General features: G+C 37.4%; 1 protein-coding gene across 3 annotated transcripts in view; it reads right to left on the minus strand.

Annotated features, from left to right (window-relative positions):
- Positions 1-17,548, minus strand: part of ARHGAP15 (Rho GTPase activating protein 15) — a 322,272-nt gene that overhangs the window by 135,739 nt on the left and 168,985 nt on the right. The window lies entirely within an intron of this gene.

The following is a 17,548-nucleotide window of genomic DNA, read 5'->3' on the forward strand; positions in this document are numbered from 1 at the left end:
AAAGAGCGGCCACAACCACGCTGGTAAGACCCCAGTCATGCGGTAGGTCAGCAGCTTGGCTGGTTGGACACTGCAAACCATCTGATTAATACTTTTGTGAATAAACACGACGAGTTCACTCTGCCGGTTACGCGCAGAGCTCTGTTATTTATTGCCCATAAGTATTTGGATGGCGACCAGTTTGCTCATGGAGTGCTCACGAATCCCTCAAGTTTCACATGGGTGATTTTTCAGCTCCAACTCCGGGCTCTGAGTGTGCTACGCACTATTAGCTGTGCACTCCTTGCAATGAGAAAGGATGGATGGTCACACCACCACTGAAGGGCTGGATTCTCTTGCCAAGATGGATTAAGCATTATATATATATATTTAATGCAGTTATAGAAAACATGGCTGCGTGCCACGAAATGTGTGCAAGATGCATTAATTTATGGAAAGAAAAGTATTCCCGTCCTAATGATTATATTTTATTATATTTATGCATTTACCAAACTGAGAAACAATTTGAGTGCAATTTATTCCTGCTCTGTGTCAAGGAGACATAGAATCCAGCTGCAGAAAATCCCCTGGAGAAGGTTTCAAAGGCATAAATTTAACTTTTTCTCTGCTGAGGTGCTTACAGGGCACTGTGATGGCTATCAAAATAGGCTGTGCTAGTAAGGAGGAGAAGTTCAGCATGCTCCAGAAGCAGCAGAGGTGCCATGGGGAGACCTTTCCCAGAGCTTTTCCTGAACAAGAAAGTTTTTTTAAGATTTTCAGCACATCACCTGAGAGCTGCCACTCTTGAATAACTCTGGTTCAGTGTCCTGAGCTCTGTCACTGTGCCCATTTCTGAGTAGTTTTATGGGGCAGCCAGAGTGGTGCAGCCTCTCTTGGCAAAGGCCTCCAGCTCAGAGAGGGATGGCTTCTTTCTATGGAAAGAACAGCCTTCCATCTTCTCTTGGAAATCAATTAACCAGTTAATCAATCAACCAATCCACCAAAATACAATATTCTCCACAAGATGAATTGGCAGGAGGAGCCTGTCTGTTGTCCCTCTGACAGAATTTCTAAAGAGATAATTTAGCTGCAGTTATAGACATGCTCTCTTCTCTCCCTATCCAGACTTAACCTCTTTTATAATGCAGCAATCTTCAGACAGAGGACCCAAGCAAAAAAAAGAGCAAAATTAAAAGTATGATCATTATTATCAGTCTTTTTTTTTTTTTTTTTTAATCAAGGCATTTTGCATTAGTTTTAAACAGAGCCAGAACATTTAAAGGTGCACAATTATAAAACAATAGCAAGCTAAAATAACTGGTTAAGCAACAGCAACAGCCCTGGAATATTGTGGTTTACATTACAAATCTGATTTTAACAGCCAAACTTATAAAATGGTTTACGCTTTGCTGTTGTCAAGGGAGAAAAACTTGCCAAATTGTTCATTTTAAGTAAATAGAACATAGCCAATTAAGGAAAGCAATATTTAAACACATGCCTACAATGATCAGAGCATAGTTTGCTTCTGATTTCACTACTGATTTTAACAGAAGAGTGTTCCATTTTCCCACAGCACTAAAATGACCCCACACATACTTCCACAAACTAGTAATCACACAGGACAAATAAAAGGACACTTTACTGGAAAATACATGGCTTGCTACAATAATCCATCACTTATGAAAACTAAAATTCACATTTTTTAATGGTAGCATTCCTGGAGTGATGTATCATAGAACATAAAGATTAGTATTCAATTGATAGTTGGTGCTTTTTTAATATCATAGCAGAGGACTTTCTGTTCAAAATTGAGCAATCCTTGGCAGGAACAAGCTAAAATTCCAAGTCACTTGGCTGTGCTATAAAAAGAACAACAAATGGATGTTTCTAATTCTGCATCTTAGTGGTACTTTGAAACAGTGAAGTGAATTGTATTTAGTTTGGGGTCCCTTTTGTTGCTCAGTGCCACTCTGTCCATGGCTATTCACAGCCAGGTTGGCTTTACCCTGAAGCTTCCCCAAGTGATGCAAATGATGCAGGAGTGAAAAGATACTTTAAGTCAATCACTTGCCTGCCACTTTCCCCATTCTGGAAGCTCTGAAATGTTTTCTGCCCACTTTGAGTCTACACCAGACTAGCTGAGGTGTTCCAAGTGAAGCACAGGTGGCCACCCTGGGAAGGGCAGGACAGCAGGGTGAACATCCCTCTCCTTAGAAACACAACCCAGCTGGAAGTTTTATACCTGAAACAGCAATTATGGTGTTAAAACTACATCTAGAGGTTGGAATAATTATTGTCATGGATATCTTTGTATGTACCACATTTTGCTGTATAGCACACAGTTTAAAGCAACAGTTGATGAACTTCTCATTTTATTCTATTAAGTACAAGTGAGTCACCAGAAAAAAGCTCCAAACCTCACAGAAATTTAAGGGTTTAGATAGCATGTTCCAAAACCAAGCTTAGGCAGAAATATTCATGTTGGGATCTCACTTAGAAATATTCCTTCTCTTGCCAAACTATTCTTCCTGTGATATCCCCACATTAAAATGGCTTTGCTATTATATTTGGAAATGTAAAGAAAACCAAATATTAAAAAAAAGAAAAAAAAAATAGGTATAAAATTCAAAAAGCACAATAAATATTTTTTTAACACCTTCCATTTTAAATTTCAGGTTCTGGATTTGGCCAGAAGTATCCTACATGAAAGGGAGCTGGCAAATATCAAACATAAAAAAAGAAGACAGTTCCAAACAGAAGCAAAAATAAGACTTTTAAGAACTGACATAAAATAATAACACATTTTTTCTGCTACTGCAAGTGTATGCAAGGACACTTCATCAGTAAAAATGTAACCTGAATATTGTCTGATTTTCATGTTTGGCTGGTAATAAGTTGAACCCTTAGGTCTAGAAAAGCATTTCTGATTACTTTTGGCAATTTATTAGATCTCCAGTATTCCACAGGTTGGAAAAGTATGAAAGGACAATTTAAATAATGGCAAGATCTTTTCCTCAATTCTCAAGATATATGAAGTCAAACCATCTAATTGAAATAAGAGAGTGTCATTCAGACTGGGTACAAAAACAAAATAAAGATATTTTTAGGACTAAAAGAAAGAACATATCTTTGGCCCTTATCGTTGGATAGGCTGCAATAACACTGGCTGAATTAGAGGGGATAAGTACAGGTTAAATGCTCAGGAAAAAAAAGAAGAAAAAAAAAGTAAGGACTGATCAAAAACTGCTCTGTCCTTTTCTGGTATTTCTAAATTGTCTGAATCCTTATTCAAATCTAGCCTTAAGAGTAGCATATAAATAACAGAAGCATGGAAAACAAGAATGAATGCAATACCTCCTGTGACACAGTGCTACAGAAATCAAAGAAAGTTTTGAGATGTAGAGATGAATAATTACTTTTTAACTTTCAATTCCCTGGATTGTATCCATGATGAAATGAGAATAAATTTACTACAGTTTAATCAGGATTAAGCAGTGGCCAACAAATTGCAGTGTGAAGCTACAAAAGCCTTCCTCCAAGATTTTGGCTTGGCTACCTCTCACAGAGGTAGGCAACTCTTCAGGGCCAGGATAAAAATGTTTATGAGATTACTTCCTGTGAATTTAATCATGCACCTAGACAATGTATTTACAGCAGAATGTTTTTCCTAGGTGTGATGTTCTGAGCAAAGCCTGGATGATTCAGTCTAAAATGTTTTAATACGTCCTAAACTCCTTATTTTATTGGCAAGATTTTGTAACTCTCTATAACATGATCTCAAATTCCTTCCAATGACTTTTATTTCACTCTTAATTTACTCTGCATTTGTACATAATCTCAGGGGTTTACCTATGATTAATTCCTGCCAGGTACAGAGTATCTGAACACTTCCAATGTGTTGAAAGCATTGGTTTTTGAAGAACTATCCATTAATGACTTTCTGAACTGTGACAATGGATATTGACAGTGCTTGTCAGACTAAAGCACTATTGATTGTCTCACATCATGTGTATTGCAAAACCAATTTCTTTCAAGTACCTCTTCCTAACTGAAATACATTATTATGATGCCTATCTGATTATTATAACACCCAAAATTACTGTATGCAATTCATTTGGATGGAAAGAGCAGAATGAAGAGCAACAGTGGGAATGGATAAGGCATTAAGAGATTCAAATATTCTTTACATTCCTACCTTCTCTTCCATTAGCCTTGATCTCCAGGAGAAAAAATAACTAGTCTGGACCATGCATCTTTTTTTGTACTCTTCAAAGATATTAAAATTTCGTGAAGTTCTTAGAAAGAGATGATTTGTAGTATAACACCCATAAACAGCGTTTCAGTAATTATTTCTCAAGGAATACTAAAAATGACAGACTTGGCCTTTCAAAATAACGAATAAACTGACCAAAATCCTAGCTGCAACTTTCTTAAAATACATGTGGACAGATGTATGTGCTTTACTCTCATCTCTGATATCTTAAAGTAATAATTTTCTGAAGTCCTTTACAGACTCATAACCAGAGTTCTCAGCAACACCTTACAGGACTGAAACAAAGCTGAGATGGCAAAAGAGGGAGGCAGGAATAGTTCTCTATGACTTTGGAGAAAGAAAGTGCCAGTCTAACAGCAGGGCTTCCACATATGTGCGAAAATATTAATTGGAAGGAATTAATTAGTTAATTAATTTCAAGTAATGGGAATTCTTAATTGCTGAGTGTCTTATATTTCTGAAGGAGCATATCTTAATGTGAAGAGGTGTATGATTATGCCTACATTCTAAAAGACACTGTAATTTAATATACATTAACTCATGACTTCAAGTTTCATTGGATACCACCGGCATCCAGAATTCAAAATTTCATCACATTTTTTTGGCCTGGAGCAGATGTGAAACTACTGCTAGTCCTTTAAGGAAGGAGCAGCATGCTTCCTTGTATGTAAAAATAGACAGGTTTTCAACCAGTAGCAGAGTTTTGAAAGTTACAAAACCAAGTCCTTCTTCCTTTCTTTGCCATGCTCTGAGATGGAGCCAATAAAATCTGCTCACTAAGGATAAAGAATTCACCTCACCTTTTTTATTGAGTTAAAGTCTTTTGCCAGTCATCCTATTTAATCCCTTAGTGAAATCCCTGGGCATGTCTCTGATTTATACACACTATATTTTTTTTTTTTTTTTTTTTTTTGCATTGCCTCTGATCATTATTCTCGTAAGTTTCAAAATGACAGATTTTATAACTGCAGAGCATAGACTCAAAATGTGCAGCATCAGAATGGGCATCACCTTCCAGGAGAGGCTCAGAAGATTTTGTTTGATTTGGCACCAAAGGGACCTGAAGTCATTCAGGTTTATGGTGCAATAATAGATATTTGCCACAGCAAGCATATCTACATTTACAGATGTTTATGAATTAAGCTCAGAAATAAACAATAGGAAAAAGGAAACAGTGATTATATAGCACAAATAATTTTTCTGTAATATGACAGCCTAACAACTTAAGTGCTCAGTAGTATCATTACACTTTGTGAAATTTGCGTGCATTAGCAGTAAAGATTCAATAAAATGACTGTATAATTCATATTTTGCATCATGCTCTTATGCATATAAATTTTTTTTAAAAAAATTGTCCCACTCTAATAATAAATGGAAATAAATTAATAGCGTGTTAAACATCACATTTACATTGTAAAATAAAAATGTCACTCCCCACACAGCTTTTCTTAGTGGTTTTTACCATAAATATTTAGAAATCTAAGCAATATTTCTAAGTATATGTTTGATTTATAAACACAGATCATACCAGACACCTTTTATTTTAATAAAATAAATAATGTTTTTTAGAAAATGAAAATGTAATAGGCCAAAACTGTCTGGATTTCAGTTGTCCATTTGATATGATGCCAAATAGGAAATGATTAGTTAAACTAGAGAAGATGCAGAGAACTAAAACAATAACTGTGAAGTAACTAAATAAGGTATTAAAATTAGCTTTGTTGAAAGAAGAACTACTGTATTGCAGGGAAGCTACCAGCAGAAGTCCTGAAATATTCTTGGAACTGGTCTTTGTTTTTTCATTGAAGACTTCAGCAGGAAAAGTAGAAGCATTCAAAAAATCACTTGTTGACTCAAGGCTGGAAGCATCATCAGTTGAGACAAGAATTTGGGATATCAGGCAAAAACTTAGTGACTTTGAGACTGGAAACTGAAGTAACCAGATTAGAACTGGTACTATCCACAGCATGATTAGAGAAGGATTGGAATTATGGGATCATAGAGTCATTAAGGTTGGAAAAGACCTCTAAGACCATCAAGTCCAACTCTTCCTCAGCACTTCCAAGCCCACCACTAACCCATGTCCTAAAGGCCCAAATCTACACATCTTTTGAACATTTCCAGGGATTGTGACTCAACCATTGCCCTGGGCAGCCTGTTCCAGTACCTGACCAAGAAATCCAAAATATCTAATTTTAATTAATAAAAGATAATCCTCTCGTATGAGTGGGCACTCATATGTGAGGTGGAAATTCCTGGCAGAGGAGGTGCAGGCAGCAGCAGCGAGCAGCTCCAGGAGAAAGAGGCTGCTGAGATTTTGGAAGGAGACAGGGAGCTTGGCATGTTTGGCCAGCTAAAAAATGGCAGGGAAGAGCTGTGATTGTTCTCTATGAATTTGCTGGTGGGGGTGGGAAAAGGAGCAGGAGAGGAGAAGAGGACAGCAGGGAGGGAGAAGAGCTGTTTTAACTGAAGAACAATGTTGGCATGAGAATAGATGAGTATAAAATGGCCATAATATGAAGTTCTAAACCATCCTTTTAAAAAAGTCGTGGTGGCAAATAAAACTAAAAGAATTTAAGATGCTGCTTAATAAATTTATGTATGAGGACACAGAACATGGTACCTTGTGACAGGAGAGACTGGACTAGATCACCCAGGACTTGCCAAGCCTTTCTTTCCACAATTTTTTTTTGGTATTGTCACAGTATTAGAAACACTGTTATACAAATTTAATTCAAATATAAAAACCACAATGCCAGAAATCAATGAATTCATTTTATTCATACAGTATGACCAGTTTATGTTCATCTAATATAAAACATGTGGGACTTGGATGAGATCTGCTACAGCACACAGACTATTTAGAGTCTAGGAAGAGAGAGCACAGCGTACTTGGGAAGGGGAAACTGGTCTGCCCAAGCTCATGTCAGGGATCAGGACTGTTGACATAACCTCTTTGCAAAAATATTCCCAGGAAAATACTCAATGGATGGTCCAACACATGGGAATTGAAGAGTGGTCCTTGCCCTCACCTAACTGGTGAATCAGTGTTTGCAGCCACACCATCTTATCCCTCTCATAAAACATGACAGTTACTGAGCAAAAGAACTGCAATATTGAGTTAATGACTTCTGAAGCTAACATGCATAAAATATTATTTAAGAATACTTCACAAAACTAAAAAAGAAATCCTGTGCAATTGGAGGTTGAGGAAGACAGGACAAGATACTGTAAACTATTTCCAGATTGAGTTGAACAAGTAATTTACAATAATGCATTCAGGGACTTTAAAAATATGGAGTTCTGTTTGCTTTCTTCTGTTGTGAAATATATGCAAATAACTTTCAAGTCTTTAAACTTGTCTCCTGAATAAAAACCCTTAACCTGAATAAAAACCCTTTTCAACCTTTTGCAAATATTATGAATAGTCATCACCTAATTGCTCAGGTAAAAGGACAAGAAAATTATATGGTTCCTTTTTCTACCAGGAGCACTGGACAGATTTACAACAAAAGAAAACCCTTTTGGGGGACTTGGTGCTAGTAGCCATGTGGAAATTTTACCTTAAAAACCTACATATCATTCTGCCTTATGCTTTTAGAAGCAAATTAATTATCTGTAGAGTGCAAGGGAGTCTTGTATTTATATAGGCTTTGTTAAGAATTATAAAAATGTTTCATATATTGAACATTTTGACATGTTCTTGGATACCATCTTGAGCCTTATTCAGACCCAGTCTTTTGGGACCATTCCACAAAGAATATCTTACCAAAAATTTCCTTTTTGTTAAAACTTTTATCAATTATGTTTCATTCTTCTAAATTTTAAAAGTAAATTATTTAACATTTAATTCTATTCCCATTGCACTCAGTCTCTGATTGTACTCATAACCCCATATTTTTTTGACCCACAATGAACTTCTAGTGTTTCTTATACAATAAAGGACAGGATTAATTCACAGTGCCTAAGTTATGAAACCAACATGCTAAAACTGTTTATTTCCAATGAGAAACAGTAGTGACATTCAGCTCTATATTTGTTGTTTCAAACCACAAGTTCCAGAACATTTTTCTCTTTTAAACAGCAAGTTTAGTACTTTCCTGTGAATGTAGATGTGGTGGTTCATGAAGGAGAAAGCACACCCATTATCTTTAAAGTAATCAAAAAATATCTAACCAGAGATCTGAAATCCATTTGCTGTACTCTGTCAACTATACCTTATCAAATTATCCCTACCTCAATTATGTCATTAGAGTAAGAATAACAACAAAAGATCACCCATTAGCTCATTTTTAAAAAGAGCATGACTTCAGATTTCAGAATTCTTGTTACCTCTTACCTCAAGTAGAAATTCTGGTAAGAATCTCCAATATCTATGTTCACATAAGTATAAACCTTGGACAGTCACTCTCATGCCACCAACTAAATTTTATTTTTGTATCGAAATTATTTCCATTTGCTAAAACACAACTGATATTCAGACTTTTGAGCAGTTACTGCTCTTTTCTCAGGTAGTGTCCATGCGAGGACACTGGAAAAGCCTCCCTAAAGGGGATTTAGGATCTTCATAAGATAAACAAACCCACAAAGAGGACCAAAAGCAGACTTTTTTGGGAGGCTACCTTACGGAGGCTGTGAGTGGAGAAAGTGCCTTGTGAGATGTGCTGTGGCTCATCCTCCTGCTGGACTGAGACAGGGGAATCACAGAAGGAAAAGGCAAGTACAGAAAGGAGCTGCTGGTTTATTTAGCCAAGTATTTTGTGGCTGGGACCCCAAGTCTGCCTGGCCCTTGTGTAGGGGCTCAGAGTGAGACACCTCCAGAGATACTGCAGGGCATGTGGAGACATTTAGTGCTTTATCCAGTCTCCAGGACAGCTGCACTGGAACAAGCTGCTTGAGCAGGCAAATAGTTACTAATCATCAGGATATTTTCCTGAAATAAAATCAGGGCAGTCATCACAGCAACTCTGAGATGCTTCAATCAGCTACGTGTGGGGTTTCCACGGGTGCACTGACTCTCTGTTTGACCAGCCATGGTCAAAATTCAGACAAAATGTTAAAAAGAGCCAATAGAAGACTGTTTTAGCTTTTAAATTAATGTTCCAGCTGACAAACTACACAGGGGCTTAACCTACTTTAGAACATATTTAATAGCATAATTTAGTCTGGAAAAAGAAAAGCAAAATAACTAATGATGGACAAATTTAGGGGTCAAATCTAGTTCAGATAAACATTCAAAAGTTCAGATGTTTAACCAAACCTTATCTTGTCCATGAAAAGCTTCAAACTGAAGGGCTCTATCAAATGTAAGCAAAGTACAGGAGATTGTGGAAACTTTTCCCTACAGAAGGAAAACTATTATCAGAGACCTGCACCTTATTGCAGCACTCACGTGTAAAGCAGTTAAGCATCAAAGTGAAAGCAAAACATTTCAGAAAACTGCTTCACGGTTGCAGTAATATTTGGATGAAATCCAATACAGAGAAAAGAAAATAATATTAAGGGGAAAGATAATACAAATGCAATTAGACTATCAACCAATAAAACTTGATAGCTGAAACCTTCCAAGCTTAGAGAGAATAAGGAAATTGGAGATCAGAGGACTCTGCCTCTTGAAGTCTTGCTGTCCAGATCCTGGGGACCATTATCCAGCTGAGTATTTTAAAGACATTATTAATATTCTGTCACAAAATTAGAAAGCTTTATTACTGTGAATGCCCTGTAACTTGAGCAGGGACAACTACAAATCAATTCCAAGTAAACAACTGTTTGGAAAAGGTGAATTCTGCTAACTGAGTTTTCTGGGTTACAACTCACCAGTTAAAAAACTTGCTTTCAAACAGCATTCTCCCTTGTGCATTATTGATAACAGAAAGTATAATTCTAATGGATCCTCTCAATTCTCACATTCTGCAAACACAAACAATTAAAAAAATAACCTTATCAGAAAAGACGAGACCTCTGCTCTGCCTTGCCTGGCACTGTTCCTCACTCAGCAGGCAATATCTGCTACAGTGCCCCAAAAGAAACTAAATTCACACAAATGATGCAGCAGAATATGGTGTTTCAGGATTTAATTTTCTTTCCCTTTCCCCATGTCACCTTGTTTCAACCATCCTCTTTTCTTGAGCTCCTCCCTCACCCTTTTTTCTGCCTCCATCCCTCCAGCTACCTGTGAAAATAACAGAAAAAAATTGCTTTTCTCATAGCTGAACCCCAAATTCAAACCACCAGATGCCAAAACAAAAGATATTTTAAGCCAGACATCTAATGCCTGTTCAGAAATGACTGGGTATTTTGCATTAAGAGCAAAGTTAAAACGATAAATCAAGTATTACAGTGCTTGTAATTGTGCCTTAATATCAGTTCTACCCTTGATCCATCGTATTGAGTGATCTTCAGATAACACTCCATAATAATCCAGGTGTTTTCATTATTTATTCATTAATTTTTAGTGCTATCTTTTGATTTTCATTCAAACACATCAACTGAAATACTTTCAAAAGAGGAAAGGATGGTAGGAGAATTATAACACCCTAAAATAATCATCTTTAATTTTAAACAGGAAGGAAAGAGGTTATTACATGTGCTTTCACACAAATATATATATATATATATATACACATATGCAAAGATTATCTTTGCAGGAACTTCTGAACTTCTAGGAAACCATGGAAATGAGATGAAGAGTTTGGTTTAAGTGAATGTGTCTGTGGCTCAGATAGAAAAGTCAAACAGTGATCTTGAGGTCATCACCTGCACTGCTAATTTTTAGTCACCTTTCTGGTTCTTCCAGTATCACTTCTCAAGGGAAAACCTCTGCTGCTCAGGAGCCAGTTGACTCCTGAGAAAAACAGAAGAAAATGTCTTTTCTGAATAGGTCACAGCCACTCTGTCCTAGAAAGAGTGAGCATGAAGTGATGTGGATCAAACCATGAGCTCCTGAACCTGGAATGAAGCATTCCTTTACAGATGCCCACCAAGATAAAGGCTGTCTTTTCCTGACTTGTAAGTTTGTGTCCCAAAATCTGCTAAATGGCAAATGATGCAACGTGCATCTGGCTGCCCTCCTGCTCTGCCTGCCCACATCTGGCCACCTTCCCTTGGGCCCTGAGTCCTTGGATTGAAGAATGACTTTCTTTGGCAAAAGTGACTATAAAATGTCACTATGTGATTGCAAAATACATTAACTGCAAAGCTTTCTCTACTAGGGCTTCATACCTGTATGCTTTTAAAATTATTTCTGTGTTCTGTACAAAGTGACTTCATGAATTTCAGGATAATTCCATGATAATACTTTTTCATCTCCAAAGGGCTTTTTTTTCAAATGTCTTAGCACTGGGAAATTTTTAAATGTTTTAATTTAATTTATTTTAAATGTGCCATTTGCAAAGAGTTGTTCAGTTTTATAAGAATGTTACTTCTTTGTTTAAATTGAACACCTTAAAAATTAATTACAAAAACTGTTATCACATGTAAGAACATATTTTATATGCTATGAAAAGGCTTAAGGCTCTTTAGTTTGCTCTTTAATTTTCATAATGAATGCATTGGATGCAAGAGATTAAAGGACAGCAGAATCTACGTGTCCTGGTTGTTTACATTTAATGTCTAAAAAGGTGGCAATGAAAGAGATAAATATAATCCCTACACTGTATCAGGTGAGCCATTTCCACACAGGAGACTGAATTCTGCTTTCCAAGGCTGTGGGAAGACCTAGCCTTGAATATCTGTGCAAGAAGCACTCACTGAAAGGGAAAGAGATTCAGAAAAGAGTTGTTTGAGATGATCATAAAAAAAGAAAAGCAGCACCCTATCATAGGAAAGACTACAAAATCTTGTCTGTCCTAGTTATCAGCCCAAGCAGGGGCTGGTACACCTGAAGCAGAGCTGCTGAAAATGAAGAGCAGGCTAAATGCTGCCACAAGAACACAATTGTACCACAAGTCCATTTAGGCTGAAAATTAGAGTGCTTTCAGCTTGAAAACTGAAGTTTTGGAGCATTTTTCCAGCCTGAGCTGAGGGGCAAAAGCATTACTACCGAATTTCATTAATTATGAAAGGAATCAAATGAGGTAGTTGTTTTCAAGAGCTGGGGAATTGATTCAATGCTGCAAAAAGTCTGTCTGAGGCAGATAATGCTGTGTTACACTTTTCAATAACAGTAACGCAAGTGAATTCCTCTTGGGTGAATCCTGGGCGCACTTAAGACAATGGCCAATGGAATTAATTAAATGGAGCCAAATATCCTCGCTGGTGAGGGGAGCTGCTCATATGTCATAGCTCTCTCTTCAGCATCAATATTTAAAGCCAGCTAGTTGGAACCTTTTACTTAATTGAGAAACAATACAGCATTTAACCCTTCAGCGATGTTCCACCCTTTGGCTTTCAGAGGCAGGATCTGTTTGCCCGGCTCGTCAGCAGGCAGCTGGTGGAGCAAAGAGGAGATCCTATAAAACACATTCCTTTTTAATTCCATTAATATACCCTGTCCAGAAGCTGGTGTTTAAATATTTTGGATTGGCTGTCACAATTTAAATTAAATAGATCCTTCTAGCTAGAAGGTCCAAATATATAAGTTATTTCACCACAGGGAAAAAGGTGAGTCTAGAAAGTAGGTATGCCTGTCTAGAGCCTGACGTACAGTCTCTCTAACTGAGCTTAATTTAGACTTTTATAACCTAAAAACCTCCTTATTTCTGACACATTCCTCCCAAAATACCATGAGGATTGCATCTAGATTGGTTTGAAATAATAGTGAAAACTCAGGATGCAGTATAGTGTAAGGACACTTTTTCTGGCTGCAACCTTCCAATAGGGGTACTTATTTCAATATATATCATGAAAGGTTCGAAATTATGCTTTCAGGAGTGATAGACTGGACTGGCTCTTCCTGAATAACAAAGTTCAGTGAGTCCTGCCTGTTTGCTCTAGTTCTGACCTCTCTCTAAAGACTGCAGTCTAAAATATTCCCTGTTGCGGTGAGAACGCCTCCACCCATTTAGGCGTTATCTGTTGTCAGCCTCTATTCCTTCCCTGTGGAGGCAAAGGATGGAGATGCAAAAACTGGAGATCTACTGACACATGGTGATGGAAGGTCAAGCAGAGGTAGCTGCCTGCACAGTGGGCTGTTTTCAACCACAAAAATTGTGTTTTTTTATCATCTACATCAAACCTTAGTTTTGCTGCTTAATGTAAAGGAAGGTCTACTTGTGTGGAGGTAAGAGACTGCACCAAAGCAGGGGAAGACATGTTGGGTAGTTAGGCTTGGAAGTGGCAGAGTCAGAGTAGATTCCTCATTGCAGGAGTCCACCTCACTTTTAGTGCATGGAAAAAAGCCCAGATGCTTGGCCCCAATAATGCCTAAAATCTCATTATTTGTTTGTTATCGCTTTTTCTGAAGCAAGTGTGTACCTGAAAAAAAAACCCTGCAATTTTTCCAAAATGTAGTTGTCTTAAGTATCAGTATCTTTGTGTCAGTATCTGTGGTTCAGTAAGACAGGACTTAAAGCAATCATGATATCCAGTCTCCACTTGCCTCCATATCAAATCCATCTAGAGTACACATGTAGGAGTTTATTTTGTTAAGAAGAATACGTAGTGTCTCTCTCTTCTTTGGAACAAAGAAATATGGATTTGTAACCTTTTCCTTTTCTGTCTTTAAACTTAAGTCCTTCAATAGTGTTTTGAACAAACCTAAAGAGATTTTAAGACAGACATTTTGTATTATAACATTCCCCTGGGTCGTATGTATGATCGTCTTTACTAAAGCTCCTTTCAGTCCCAGTTGAATAAATATGCATTTTATTTCACTAATCTTGAAACAACAGGAATAAAGTTTACCCAGGTCTTTTATACCTCAGAGAACAAAACAAATACTACAAATCTTTAGAGAGAAAGGATATACAAAAGGGCTTGAGGTGAATGTTTCAAAGCAAATACTCTTTAAACGATGTGCAAATTATTTCAGCACTTGAACATGATTTATGAAAGGGGATTAGTCCACTGAAACAAGAACCGAGTTTAAACTGTTGGGTTTCAAAGTCAAGGATGAGAAGTGTTAGCTGGAAAAGGCAGAAGAAACTGGATAATAATCTATAGTGAGGATTTCTGATTGATTTTCTTTAACTAACTCAATCCTACATTAGCTATCGCTGTCATTCATACTTAACTGTGGTGGGCAGCATAAAATACCTTCTTTTATGATATAATTCCCCATAAAAATGAAGTATGCAATGGTGATAATTAAGTAATAATGAGGTAATTAATAACTCAGTGACTAGCTCTCTATTTACTAGTATGCCCCATAAATGAGCATGAGGACTGTGAAACAATTAAAGATTATCCAAGCTCAAACAGATAACTTTTCCAGGGAGTTGTGTGTCAGTGAGCAGACCAATGAGTCACAGGTCACATCTATAATAATACATTATATTATATTGCAATATTCTCACATACGCTTCATGTAATGGGTTAGAGCTACTCTTAAGTACTATAAAAATGATCACTTTTATGTAATTGTAAAGATTAATAAGTGAGCTAACTTCTCATGGTTCTATAATGACCCTGCTGTTCTGGTAGGTAAAGGAAAATTTAATGATCCTGCTCAGATATGATTAATATCTAACTTTTTCCTGGCTAAAAATCTGGACTTGGTTCAATAAAAATGAATTAAGTGAACATGCATGGGTTTCCCTGCCAAATGTTTATATGGAAGTTGGATATGCCCAATTTAAAAATATGCTTGTTCAACCCAAATAGTAAACTCTGGAAGTATTTTGGAGAGTGAAATAGAAATAAAACAAAGAATTAAGGAAACATTATATTATAATTGATGGAAACAGGATATTCAAATTCAGGAAGAAATGTAATTTTTAGGACTAGTCACAGCCAGTTGTGATTTTGAGCGCAACATAATCTTCTATTATCAGTAGAAGTGACACAGTTTGTTTCTCAATTTGGCATGTTTTGTTTCCCACATGCCAATATCATTATTTCTTTGTTGCTGAATCAGTATTTTCCTAAGCTTCAAGAAGAGAGCATACCTACACTTAATGTGGCAGAGAAGCATAAGAGTACAAATATGTCAAAAAAGTTTAGTTCCTGTTCACTCCAGATGAGTGAATTCACCCTGCAAACCCAGCATGCTGCATTTTCTTTTCCTGCTTTTTTTTTTTAGTCCCTGAAGCTGAGCACATTCCTGTTGATGTTGATTATAAAAATAAATGCCACAAACATACAAGATGCAGAGTGACAAAATTAACATTGCAGTAGGAAACTGCATATTTGCAGCTAGTTTTCATTTTGCTTTCTAATTGTTGCCATTGGTAATGCTGCACTAATATACATTATTGCTTTATGTTTCTTGGCTTTATTAAAAGTAATAAAACTGACCTATACATGAAGCTAACGTTGTAATATAATAATAGTCCCTAAATAGCATCATTTGGCTTTGAACTTCACATCTAACTAAAATACATGGGCAGGGAAGGGGAAAGAATTCAGACCTCATCAGAACTAACAAAGAAATGGGGTGATTTCCAACTTCTGTGGCTCTAATTAGAACCATGAAGGCTGGAAAAGACCTCTAAGATCACCGAGTCCAATCGTCAACCCACTGCCACCGTCACATTCACTACCAAAGAACGTCCTCAAGGGCCATATCCACACCTTTTTGGATCCCTTCCAGGGATGGTGACTCCACCAGTGCCCTGGGCAGCCTGTTAATTAGCCCTCATTTCAAGGATGTGACCCTGTGTGGATGAGGGACTACATAAGCCACCACAGAATCTGGCCCTTGATAAGCTTGGCCTTAAAACCTGTCTCTACATCCCAAGATATGATCTCCCAACCTTCCATCCCCTTAATGTGTTAGAGAGGAAGACAGAAAACTCCCACAGGCTCCTCTCAGTGCTACCTCTAATTACAGCGCCTTTTTCTAGGACATCTAAACGGTGTTTTCAAGAAATAAATTTCTGGCTTTTTTATTTTTTTTTTCCTTCCTTCTGTTATTACACAGCCAAAACCATGCAAACCCATGTGTTTGTGCACTGGTGCCCATCCTTTCCCTCCCCAGAGAAACAACAGACAGGAGGTCTTTGCCACAGAAATTCCCAGTCCTGCACAAGGACAAACTTTAAACCCACAAACAAGGAAGAAGCTTTAGCCAGGGAAAGACCAAGTAGCATGTGGAGCCAGGAAGATTTCAAGCTCCACCAAATTCTCCATTTTTTCCACCATGTCCATTTAATGACCAAAATGGGTTCCTGTTGCTGGCTTTTTTCCCCTCACGCTCATTGTCCAGACTTAGTTATCAAACAGACTGCCTTCAGAAAGGATTTGGATGCTTTAGTAATTACTTAGGGATAAATGCATACCATGCTCAAGTTTCAAAATTCAACCTTCTGAAGAACAGTGAATGAAACAAGAAAAGCAACCTTGGGCAATTTTAAAGCACACAGTCCATGGTTCAATCCTAAGGACTATAAGCTCCTGAATTTAGCTGTCTTTTAAGAAACTAAAGCAGACTTCAATGCCCTGGTGACTTTGTAGCAAATACCTATGAAAGAAAATCAAAATTATGATCCAGACATTATTTTTTTTTTCCCCCTTGATTTAAAAGATGACAGGAGGTGTATTCCCAGACACTGCCATGAGGCCATTCCCTAGGGAAGAGTGAAAAGGCTGTGGCATCCCAAGGACAAAGCATCACCCTTTTGGACTAAAAGACCCATCACTCCGTGTTGAAAGTCCAAGAGGAATTTAGGTAAGGAAAATATCATTATTTGAGTTGGCTGATGGCCAGGGTGTGGGGGCTAAGACCCTGATCCTTACGGAGAGTGGAAAGGAATCCCAAGCCTGCTGTTTAATATGCATGACATGTTGGCTTTGCTGTCAACTTTTCCTTCCACCCCCTGCCTTTGTCCGCTTTTTTTCACCTGTTGTAACTTGTCCTTATTTGGGCTGAGAGCTGGAATTGTCTTACTTTGGTATCACATTGTGTCTGGCACAATGACGCCTGGGGTCCCTGGCTACCCTTATTGAGACACTAAAATGACCATGAATAGCAATAATGCCGCCACAGCTCACCAAATTGCTCCTTTTCACACATACACATTTTTTAAAATTCCTAGTGCTGGAGCTGTGGCACCTCCAGCTAGAATTCAAACATGGAGGAGATTTTCCAGGCTGCATGACTAACCACCGGGTTTCAAGTAAAGTGTTCTTGAAGATAAGGAAAAAAATATGCGAGTAGAAACAATAAAAATAATGCAATTCAATCTTATCAATTCAGGC

Source organism: Pseudopodoces humilis, chromosome 8 (genome assembly GCF_049639895.1).
Source record: "Pseudopodoces humilis isolate 2021_Gansu_Grassland_sample_001 chromosome 8, ASM4963989v1, whole genome shotgun sequence".
Taxonomy (NCBI): domain Eukaryota; kingdom Metazoa; phylum Chordata; class Aves; order Passeriformes; family Paridae; genus Pseudopodoces; species Pseudopodoces humilis.